The sequence below is a fragment of the Lagenorhynchus albirostris genome, chromosome 1, assembly GCF_949774975.1.
Source record: "Lagenorhynchus albirostris chromosome 1, mLagAlb1.1, whole genome shotgun sequence".
NCBI classification, from domain to species: Eukaryota; Metazoa; Chordata; class Mammalia; order Artiodactyla; family Delphinidae; genus Lagenorhynchus; species Lagenorhynchus albirostris.
This window is the reverse complement of record NC_083095.1, coordinates 146,495,411-146,505,561: the sequence shown is the minus strand read 5'-3', so window position 1 is coordinate 146,505,561 and position 10,151 is coordinate 146,495,411. Positions and strand designations below refer to the sequence as shown.

The 10,151-nt window shown below is 35.8% G+C and overlaps 1 non-coding gene across 1 annotated transcript; it reads left to right on the top strand.

The window, feature by feature from the left end:
- Window positions 1–1,786: 1,786 nt before the first annotated feature.
- LOC132504665 (U6 spliceosomal RNA) lies at window positions 1,787–1,892 on the top strand. The gene has a single exon (XR_009535009.1). It is a non-coding gene; the product is annotated as a U6 spliceosomal RNA (small nuclear RNA).
- The last annotated feature ends 8,259 nt before the right edge of the window (window positions 1,893–10,151 follow it).

Here is a 10,151-nt window from a genome sequence, read left to right as displayed (position 1 = left end):
CACTGATGAAAGAAATTAAAGATGATACAAATAGATGGAGAGATATACCATGTTCTTAGATTGGAAGAATCAACATTGTGAAAATGACTCTACTACCCAAAGCAATCTACAGATTCAATGCAATCTCTACCAAACTACCACTGGCATTTTTCACAGAACTAGAACAAAAAATTTCACAATTTGTATGGAAACTAAAGACCCCGAATAGCCAAAGCGATCTTGAGAACTAAAAACGCAGCTGGAGGAATCAGGCTCCCTGAACTCAGACTATACTACAAAGCTACAGTAATCAAGACAGTATGGTACTGGCACAAAAACAGAAATATAGATCAATGGAACAGGATAGAAAGCCCAGAGACAAATCCACGGACATATGGTCACCTTATCTTGATAAAGGAGGCAGGAATGTACAGTGGAGAAAGGAGAGCCTCTTCAATAAGTGGTGCTGGGTAAACTGGACAGGTACATGTAAAAGTATGAGATTAGATCACTCCCTAACAGCATACACAAAAATAAGCTCAAAATGGATTAAAGACCTAAAAGTAAGGCCAGAAACTATCAAACTCTTAGAGGAAAACATAGGCAGAACACTCTATGACATAAATCACAGCAAGATCCTTTTTGACCCACCTCCTAGAGAAATGGAAATAAAAACAAAATAAAGGAATGGGACCTAATGAAACTTAAAAGCTTTTGCACAGCAAAGGAAAACTTAAACAAGACCAAAAGACAACCCTCAGAATGGGAGAAAATATTTGCAAATTAAGCAACTGACAAAGGATTAATCTTCAAAATTTAGAAGCAGCTCATGCAGCTCAATAATACAAAAGCAAACAATCCAATCCAAAATTGGGCAGAAGACCTAAATAGACATTTCTCCAAAGAAGATATACAGATTGCCAACAAACACATAAAAGAATGCTCAACATCATTAGTCATTAGAGAAATGCAAATCAAAACTGCAATGAGATATCATCTCATACCAGTCAGAATGGCCATCATCAAAAACTCTAGAAACAATAAATGCTGGAGAGGGTGTGAAGAAAAGGGAACACTGTTGCACTGCTGGTGGGAATGCAAATTTGTACAGCCACTATGGAGAACAGTATGGAGGTTCCTTAAACTACAGATAGAACTACCATAAGACCCAGCAATCCCACTACTGGGCATATACCCTGAGAAAACCATAATTCAAAAAGAGTCATGTACCAAAATGTTCACTGCAGCTCTATTTACAATAGCCCAGAGATGGAAACATCCTAAGTGTCCATTATCGGATGAATGGATAATGAAGATGTGGCACATATATACAATGGAATATTACTCAGCCATAAAAAGAAATGAAATTGAGCTATTTGTAATGAGGTGTATGGACCTAGAGCCTGTCATACAGAGTGAAGTAAGTCAGAAAAGAAAGACAAATACCGTATGCTAACACATATATATGGAATTTAAGAAAAAAAATGTCATGAAGAACCTAGGGGTAAGACAGGAATAAAGACACAGACCTACTAGAGAATGGACTTGTGGATATGGGGAGGGGGAAGGGTAAGCTGTGACAAAGCGAGAGAGAGGCATGGACATATATACACTACCAAACATAAAATAGATAGCTAGTGGGAAGCAGCTGCATAGCACAGGGAGATCAGCTGGGTGCTTTGTGACCCCCTAGAGGGGTGGGATGGGGAGGGTGGGAGGGAGGGAGACGCAAGAGGGAAGAGATATGGGAACATATGTATATGTATAACTGATTCACTTTGTTATAAAGCAGAAGCTAACACACCATTGTAAAGCAATTATACTCCAATGAAGATGTCAAAAAAAAAAAAAAAAGATTAGCATGGCCCCTGCGCAAGGATGATTCGCAAATTCGTGAAGCGTTCCATATTTTTGAATGCATGTATAACTGAATAACTTTGCTGTACACTTGAAACTAACACAACATTGTAAATCAACTATACTCCAATAAAATTTTTTAATAAAAAAAATGTATTACTACCTGCCAGAAAATTGCCATAATTAATGCAAATATCTATGAAGAAAAGAAAGAAAGAAAAAAAAAACCCAAAACACCCATTGATTCATTTCCTGTCCTTGAGATGTTTATGATCCCTCAACTGTGGAGAGAGAGAAAGAAACAGAGACAGAGATAGAGAGAGAATGAAACAGAGGGGCTACCCAGAGACGCAGCAGGGGAATTTTTTATTGCTTATAATGATGCTGCTTTTTATTTTAACTTTGTGTGGGTCTCGTTTCACCTGGTTCTCCCTTCCCTGTGTTTAAATAAGAAGGCTGGAGAGATTCTCTCCTCTGGGTGTTACTGCCCCATGGGCTGGGGCTTCCTGCTTGCTTTTAACCTCAATGGGTTAACTTCATAAAGCAGCAGCTCTTTATTCAAGCCTGAGATTTCGCATCATACTTTAGGACCAGCGAACCGTCCCTTCTTTGATGGCACCTTTTGGCTCCACAATAGAAGCCAATTTGTTAGACTTCTTTACAGGTCAGGGGCTGTATGAAGATGTGGAGGGCACAGCAGTGGGCACTGGAAAATGAAGTTGTATTCGCTTGGCAAATTATACATCTGCTGCACTTTATGGGCTCTGATTTCCTTTCCTCTCCTTTTCCCTCACTCTTGCTGCCCCCTCCCCATTTCCTTGCCTTTTCTTGAAACTGAGGAAGCATGTACGTGAAATATCGTCACATATCCAGTTAATGTAGGTTAATAGATTGATTCCAGTGACACGGATCATAATGAACAGTAAATTGTTTTATCTCTTAAGTCTTATTTGGTCAGCCAGGAAAACATATGAGGTAATATGGCTTGGACTAAATGGACCGTATAATAGATCTCCTTCTAAAGAATAAGGACAGGGGTGACAGCGCCTCTTATGATTAATGAAAATAATAATGGTTCTGAAATTGAAATTTTTCTAATTTTTTTTTTCCTTCTCCTCTCTTGGCTGCCACCAAAAACTTCAGCCAGGAGATGATTTGTGTACAATAACTGGCTCTGACTTCTTCCTGGACTAAAATACATACTTGTAAGGTGGGGGGAAAAGGAGAAGGAAGCAAAGGCATAAATTGGTTTCTAGACTTCTGTGTGTGCCACGTGGAGGGGAAGGAGGGCATTCATGTAAATTTCTTTTCCATGGGGTTCTGATGTAAAGACTTCATACAGAGCATGAATGTCTTTGGCATCTGATGTGTTATAGGTCAATCTGATTATTTACTTGGAATCAAGCCTATTCTGTCTTTAGATTTACTTTTAAATCATCTCATTTCCCCCTTTCGCTCTTCCTTTTTTTTTTTTACCCTTGGGCCAAGGAGTTTTGTTTTCTTCTATATCTCTGCCAAGACCTATATCTTCTCACTGGTTACCAGAAAAAAAAAAACAAACGCATGTCTCAGTTTTTCAAAGTAGTCCTTTGAGACTATTTGTAAAGAAAAGGAAAGGAGGAGAATTTTGATTAATCATCAACAGACACAATGGCATTACCATTTTGGAAGGAAAAAAGTAGCAACAAGTTACGATCCTTTGTTCTCTCCCAGGAGGCTCATTCTACTTGCAAATGATGGTGGATCACGGGATCACAGTGCAATTAGAGAAGGCTCATGATCCTTGGGATATGATGAGAAGAAGAAATAAGGGGATCAAGAGAAAGGAATAAGAGCCTTCAGCTTCCACTCGAATAAGGACCATTACCTTCAAGGCATTTTTTCCACATCATAGGCCACATATCATTTGGACAGCAGCCTGAGAAATATATTAACGCTGCTTGGGGTAAAAGTGGCCTACATAACTGAGGCAACCCATCTTTCTCTCAGATTCTTTCCAAATTCTGTACAAATTGATTTCTCAAGAATTTGTCTTGCACAGTCTTAAGTAGTTGCTTCTAGACATTCTTCATGGCAATACAATATTTTCTATATGGTTTTGGCCAAAGCAAAATAGACAGTTGTGGAATCAGACAGCACCAACACATAATCTTTGATGGCAAATGGTTGGGCAAATTTTGTTTACCTATGTAGAACACAATTAAGAGACTATCATTCATCGAACATAGACAATTATTTATTGACACTTTAATATCAAACTTCCTCCAAAGAATTCTCCAAACTATTTCATTGAAATTTTTACTTTTCAACCTGTTATCATAACAAGATGTGATAAAAAGTCCTCATTCACTTATAAATTAAAAATAATAACAAAAATTAAAACTGTAAATAATATACAGTTAATATATTTATAATTTTGAAAAACAAATTATAAAAATGTATGACATGATTCTGTTTTGTATTTATAAGTTTATATATAAATTTACATATAATTATATATATATATGTTTACCTTTTATCACACTATGAATAAATGAATGACCAAACGTTTAACTTTTGTCACCTTCAAAGAGGTGAAATATTAGAAATTGAAATAAGGGTAAACATTAGAGATATTTTGGTAAATTTTTATGTCATAATAAGCAATCATAACTTTTAAAATAAAATAGAAAGGTATCTATATCTTTTCTCTCATTGCTTTACAAAAGTGAACAATAAAAAAAAAAAAGAACGTTTTAAACGGTGTTCGAAAAGTGCTTACTTTTTCAGACCGTTTATAAAATTTTCCTTCCCAAGGCATTTCTTGATATTCAAAGATTGTCAAGTAATAAGTGGTTCATTAAAATGATAATACGAACACATTGTGGTTACGAAATGTATTTGATCTAAACGTTAGGAATGGGATAATCCATCAAACACTCTATTTTGCTTTTTATATCTATTATTGCATTTTATTTTTTTGTTAGTCTCTATAAAAATATTATTTGAGATTTTTATTCTTAATATTTTTCTTTACCAAAAAAGGGTTTTTAATAAACTTTATTATTTTGTAGATAAAATCCATATTTCCTGAATTTGAAAAAAAACCCAGAAAAACAAATTTCACTTAGAATACTAAACACGTTTAACAGGAAGTGACTCTTGTAACTAAAATGACTGCTAAGGATGCATTCACGAATATTTTGTATATTTTTTGAAATTAAAATTCACTCATATTGGCCTGAAATGCTTAGTGTTCAGCTTCCTTGAAACTATAATGATGGTTACCCTGCTTGAGAAATCAGGGTTCCATGCCAGGAGTTAGGAAGAAGTCTTAAGTTAAAAGGTTTGAAATCTTCAAATTGAGATGCAATATTACAAATATGCCTAATCTCAAGTAGAGATGGTAGAATTTTTTATGATCCATAATGTTTCATGACATTGAACAGTATGGAACCCATCTCAGCCCAGAAGTCATTACACAACACCTATGTACATCCATACCATACATCAAAAGTAGGTTGAGGGGTAGACTCCATCCATTTAGTTCACACTCTTAGGTGGCACTAATGAACATCCAAATAAGTCTAAAATTGCTTATTCAATTGAGATATCTACTTTCTTCATTTTTTGTTATCAAATTGAACTGCTTATATTAGCTTTTAATTAAGCATCTATTTGTTGATGTGTACAAATCTTTCTAAACTAGATTTTCAAAAAATTATTTGGTGAATTTCAGGAAATCCAGAGGGTTGAGTTTTGAGGGAGAGATGGGGAAGAAGGGACAGATATCTTGGTCCTCCTAAATTTGAATGGAGACCTCAAGGGCTTCAATTTCTGCTGTGTTCCTGATTTCAAACTTGAAACTATTTAATGACTATTCTCTTTTGTGTTGACATTCTCCACATAGTAATGCAGTATTTATTTTTAATTACCCAAAGTATATAGGAAAAAAAAGAAGGAGATTGTACAAAAAGATGTTCAAGGTAGCATTATTTATCATGGCATTGATAAAACATCCAAATCCAGAGGATTTGATCAACTAAACTTTGTTATGTCCATATGAGAGAATATTAGATATGTATCTATATATACCTATCTATGATATTTAATAAGAAAGAGAATAAAAGAGATAAATAAAAGCATACATGTACTTAATTTCAATCTTGTAAAAAACAAACACAGAGAATAAGAACTAAAAAGAAAGTGATCATCCCCAGCTGTTAGGATTAAGATATCATGTTTTTCTTTTTGAAATACATTTCTGCATCTTACAAAATTTTGACACGCACCTACTACTTTTATAAATTAAAAAAAAAAAGCTAATTTTTACGCTGTACTAGATACTGTTTTAAATTCTTTACATTAACCCATTTAATTCTTATAAATTCCCTTTGAGATAAATATCATTTTACCCCATTTTATAAATGAGATAATTAATTCTCACAGAGGTTAAATCATTTGCTCAAGGTCATAGAGCTGCTACATGATGGTGCCAGGATTTGATCCCTGGCTGCCTGACTCCAAAGTCCATGCTTTTAATACACCTTCTTAATAAAATGGGTTGTCCAAACAGCAATTTGTGGTTACATAGTTCTTTAACCTAATTGTTATTATCCAGAAGGATAACATTAATTAATGCAAACCCAAGTATAAAATATCTAAATCTGAATAACAATAAGCACACTAACATATTGCTGATGTCAGGGTTCAGAGTTGTTTAACTGCATATAATTGAGTTTTCTTTATTCTAATTGTAGAGTTTGTAACAAGATTCATAGGCAATTTTGACCTTCTGTTTTCATGCTTAATGAGGGTATGATATTAAAGCCTGGCCTCTTGCAGTTATGTCTATACTTTACCAAATAAAGAGTTCCGGTTTAATAGATCAATGTAGATAAACTAAATATTCCAAAAGTCCAAAGGAAACAATTTCTTAGCTAATGTCCTAAGCTGATTACATAGTTGTTGTATCTCAGTTGTTGTATCTCCAGTTTGAAATCTGTAGGGTCATGAAAAAAAAAAATACCTGCCTTAAATATGTTTGCTCTTATGAAAAAAAAAGTTTGGTTTAAAGAACAAAGTTTTGCCATATAGGAAAGTAACTGCATGAGCCAGTAGGCCCGCTGTTTCCTCGTAGCAGCAACACTTAGAGCTCTAAAATTCTAAAATTAAATATGCCCACAAGAAAATTTACTCCATTATCTAGGGTTCTAAGAAAAATAGAACAGGGAATAATTGTGAATCAGGCTTTCAACTGCTACATAACCCAAGGCTTTGCTCTTACATGCTCCCTTCCCTAACCAGTGCCCCTGCGCACCCATCTCTCTGTTGAAACTTTGATCAACAAATGTCCATGAAAATCTCCTGAGTCCTAAGTGTTTTGCATAATTCTCAAGGCTTTGACCCAGTCTTGCTTCCCAAATACCTGCCTGGTGGATGGGAAAGAGGAACTCAGCCTGTTCTTTTGTCTTTCTTTCATTTCTCACAGTCAGTTCATTCCACCGTAGGTTATTTGTTCTCACTTCTGCCTTCCTCATCTCATTTCTTCCCTCCTCATCTCATTTCTTCCCTATTTCCCTCTAGATCATGCCCATTTATACCTCTGTCCCATTTTTCTTCCTCTTGGGGAGAAAAAAGTAAGTATTAAAAAATAAACTAGTTATGTCTGATGAGCACAAATGCAGTTCTCTTCTGTATCAGTGAAAAAGAAAGCCATGAATCTTAAAATTAAGCTAATCCTGAACGAGTGTCTGCAAGCATTGAAGCGCTTATAAATGTCCTGAAAGAGGCCTTCAAAATCTCCATAAAACATTTCTCCTTTCTAATTCTACTTATTTTCTCTAAATACCAAGTACATACATCACTACATAAATATTTCTTATTATACATGTTTTATCAATGGTGCGGCAAAATTGCTCAGATTTTTAACCAGTTTAAAGGTCTTGTTTTGAGTTACGCTGGGAGCTAGGTAGCATTTCATCATTTTTCTATGCAATTCTCTGTTCTAGATTTCAAAGATGCAGATGAATTGTTTGAGGATTTCCTAAATCTTCAGCAATAAACTCACAGCTTTATGACACTCTCATCCTGGTTCTGGTAGAGAATGTACGTCTTTACGTATTTGCAGATTCACTTGCGAAATTTAAGATTAGACTTCGGGAGCTTTGTGTTTTAAAAAAGGGAAATCAATGGGTCTGTGAATCCACCTTTTCCTGGGGTTGATTAAAATCCAAGAAGAAATTAAGACCAAGTTAAATAAAAAAATTACGGAGGTGGGAGAAATATTTACCACATATACAGAACTCTCTCTCAAGCACATACAAAATACATGATTTTTTTGTTTTCTTGAAGAAAAAAAGATATTAAAAAATCCAGTGACTGATTTTGCCTCTTGAACCAAATCAAATATTTTCTTGTCAGAGTGCTCATAACTGCAGCCTGCAGAGGTCATGGCCTTAACTTTCTCCTTCAGATGGTCTGTGAGTGGAATGTCCTTACGATTAAGGCTCCTTTTGTTTTCCTTGGGAGGGTTTTGCTTACCCTGGCCGAGCGCCTGAGACGCACCAAGGTTCTCTAGACTCTGTTTATTAGATTTTTATCTTCTTATCAGAGTCTTCCTTCTTAAATCATGTCAGCATTTTACCACTCTTCAGGGATTCCTGGTGTTTTATTGTCTATGAACTGCTTGGAGGGTGGTCAGGGAGGGAGCTAGCCTAACAAATACAACATTTATATAATAGTAGGAGTGAAGAGGATGTTCCATGCTCTTATTATTCCCACACTCACTCATGTTTCCTCTCTCCCAGACTGTGAGCCCCTGGGAAACCCGTTGCCTGCTCGGCCCATGCTTATTTGTCAACGGAATGACACAGCTCCTCTGTGGACAGCCTACTTCTCAGTCATTTTGAGTGGCTCTTTAAACCCCTATGTACTTGCTTAAGCCATTTTCAATCATCCAGAGAGACCATTGGGTGAGTGGGTGATTGCTTTGAACCTAAGAATGTTATTGGGTTTTAGTCACAGATGGAATCTGGATGGAGGTCCATTCTCTCTCCTGTTCCTGCCCTTTCTGTCCACATCGAGCTGAGACTTTAAAACAACCTCATGTGAAAGTATCTAAACTTTGTAGTCTAAGTAGGAAAAATTGCCGAGCTTTTGGCTTTTGCTAAGGGTGGGGTTTTATGGGACAGTGGAGGGAGGTGGTGGGAAAGCAGGAAACCCAGAGAAACGCTCACTGTTGGGAAAGTGAATCATCCCCTTTCCCTTTCATGGAGTACCCACATGACTCAGAGTATTTTTTTTTAAACGATACTCATAGTATTATTTTTTTAACCATAAGCTGATCTGTCTTGTCACATATGTTTTTTTTCTGTTTGTTTTTAAAAAATACAAGCTTTAACCAATAAGGTTAACTAGAAAAAAAAATCTTGGCAGAGAAAAGATCCATATCTTTTCATTGAGGTCATAAAGCACGTTTACTGTATTTTTGCATATGGCTTTCAGAATTGGTTAAAATCTGTAAGACTATTAGAATAAAACATTCGCTTCTAAAGAGGGTCTAAGGCAGCAGATTACACTGATATGCAAATCCTCTTGGAGATGGATTTTTATTTCTTTCCCATACAGTCATATTTGGTGAGAATTTGATCAACACCGGGGTGGTGGTGACAGAGGGGTGGAAATACAGTCATCAAAGAGCATTCATGTGTTTTCTAATGTTCATCTACACTTTCAAAAAATATTTATTGCACGCTTACCTGCATGAGGCATTGTTTATCTTGGATTCCCTCGTCCAATGGGACACTGGAATAACTGCCGGGTGTACACACGGTGATTACATGTATTCTCGTCTCACCTTGCTGTGCCTGTGAACAAAAAATTCTCTTTCCAGAGATAAGTAGCTATTTTATTCGTACCCATTGGTGAGACTTCAGGGTATGTGCTGCATTCCATGGTAAGGCAAGTGTAAATTCTATGGAGAATCAAGTAGTTTTTTTTTTTTTCTTTCTAATGAATCTTCAATGACTATTTTTTTTTTCCTTAAGAACATTTTCCCAACTTATTAAAGCAATAAGTTCCTGTGGAAAAGTGCTTAACATAACAGTTTCGTGGCCAGTTTTCCCTTCCAGCTGATAACATAATAGCGAAGGAGGAGTGCAAGGCTTGGAAACTTGGGACTAAATGCTACTAACATGTTTTTTAAGATAAAAATGAATAGCGATGAAAGATGTTTGGAATTGTATCATGAAGACTTATGTCCACTTTTCAACTGAGTCTACTTAATTTTTTTTTCTCAATTCACTTTTCATTCCAACTCAAATTTGAGGCACTAA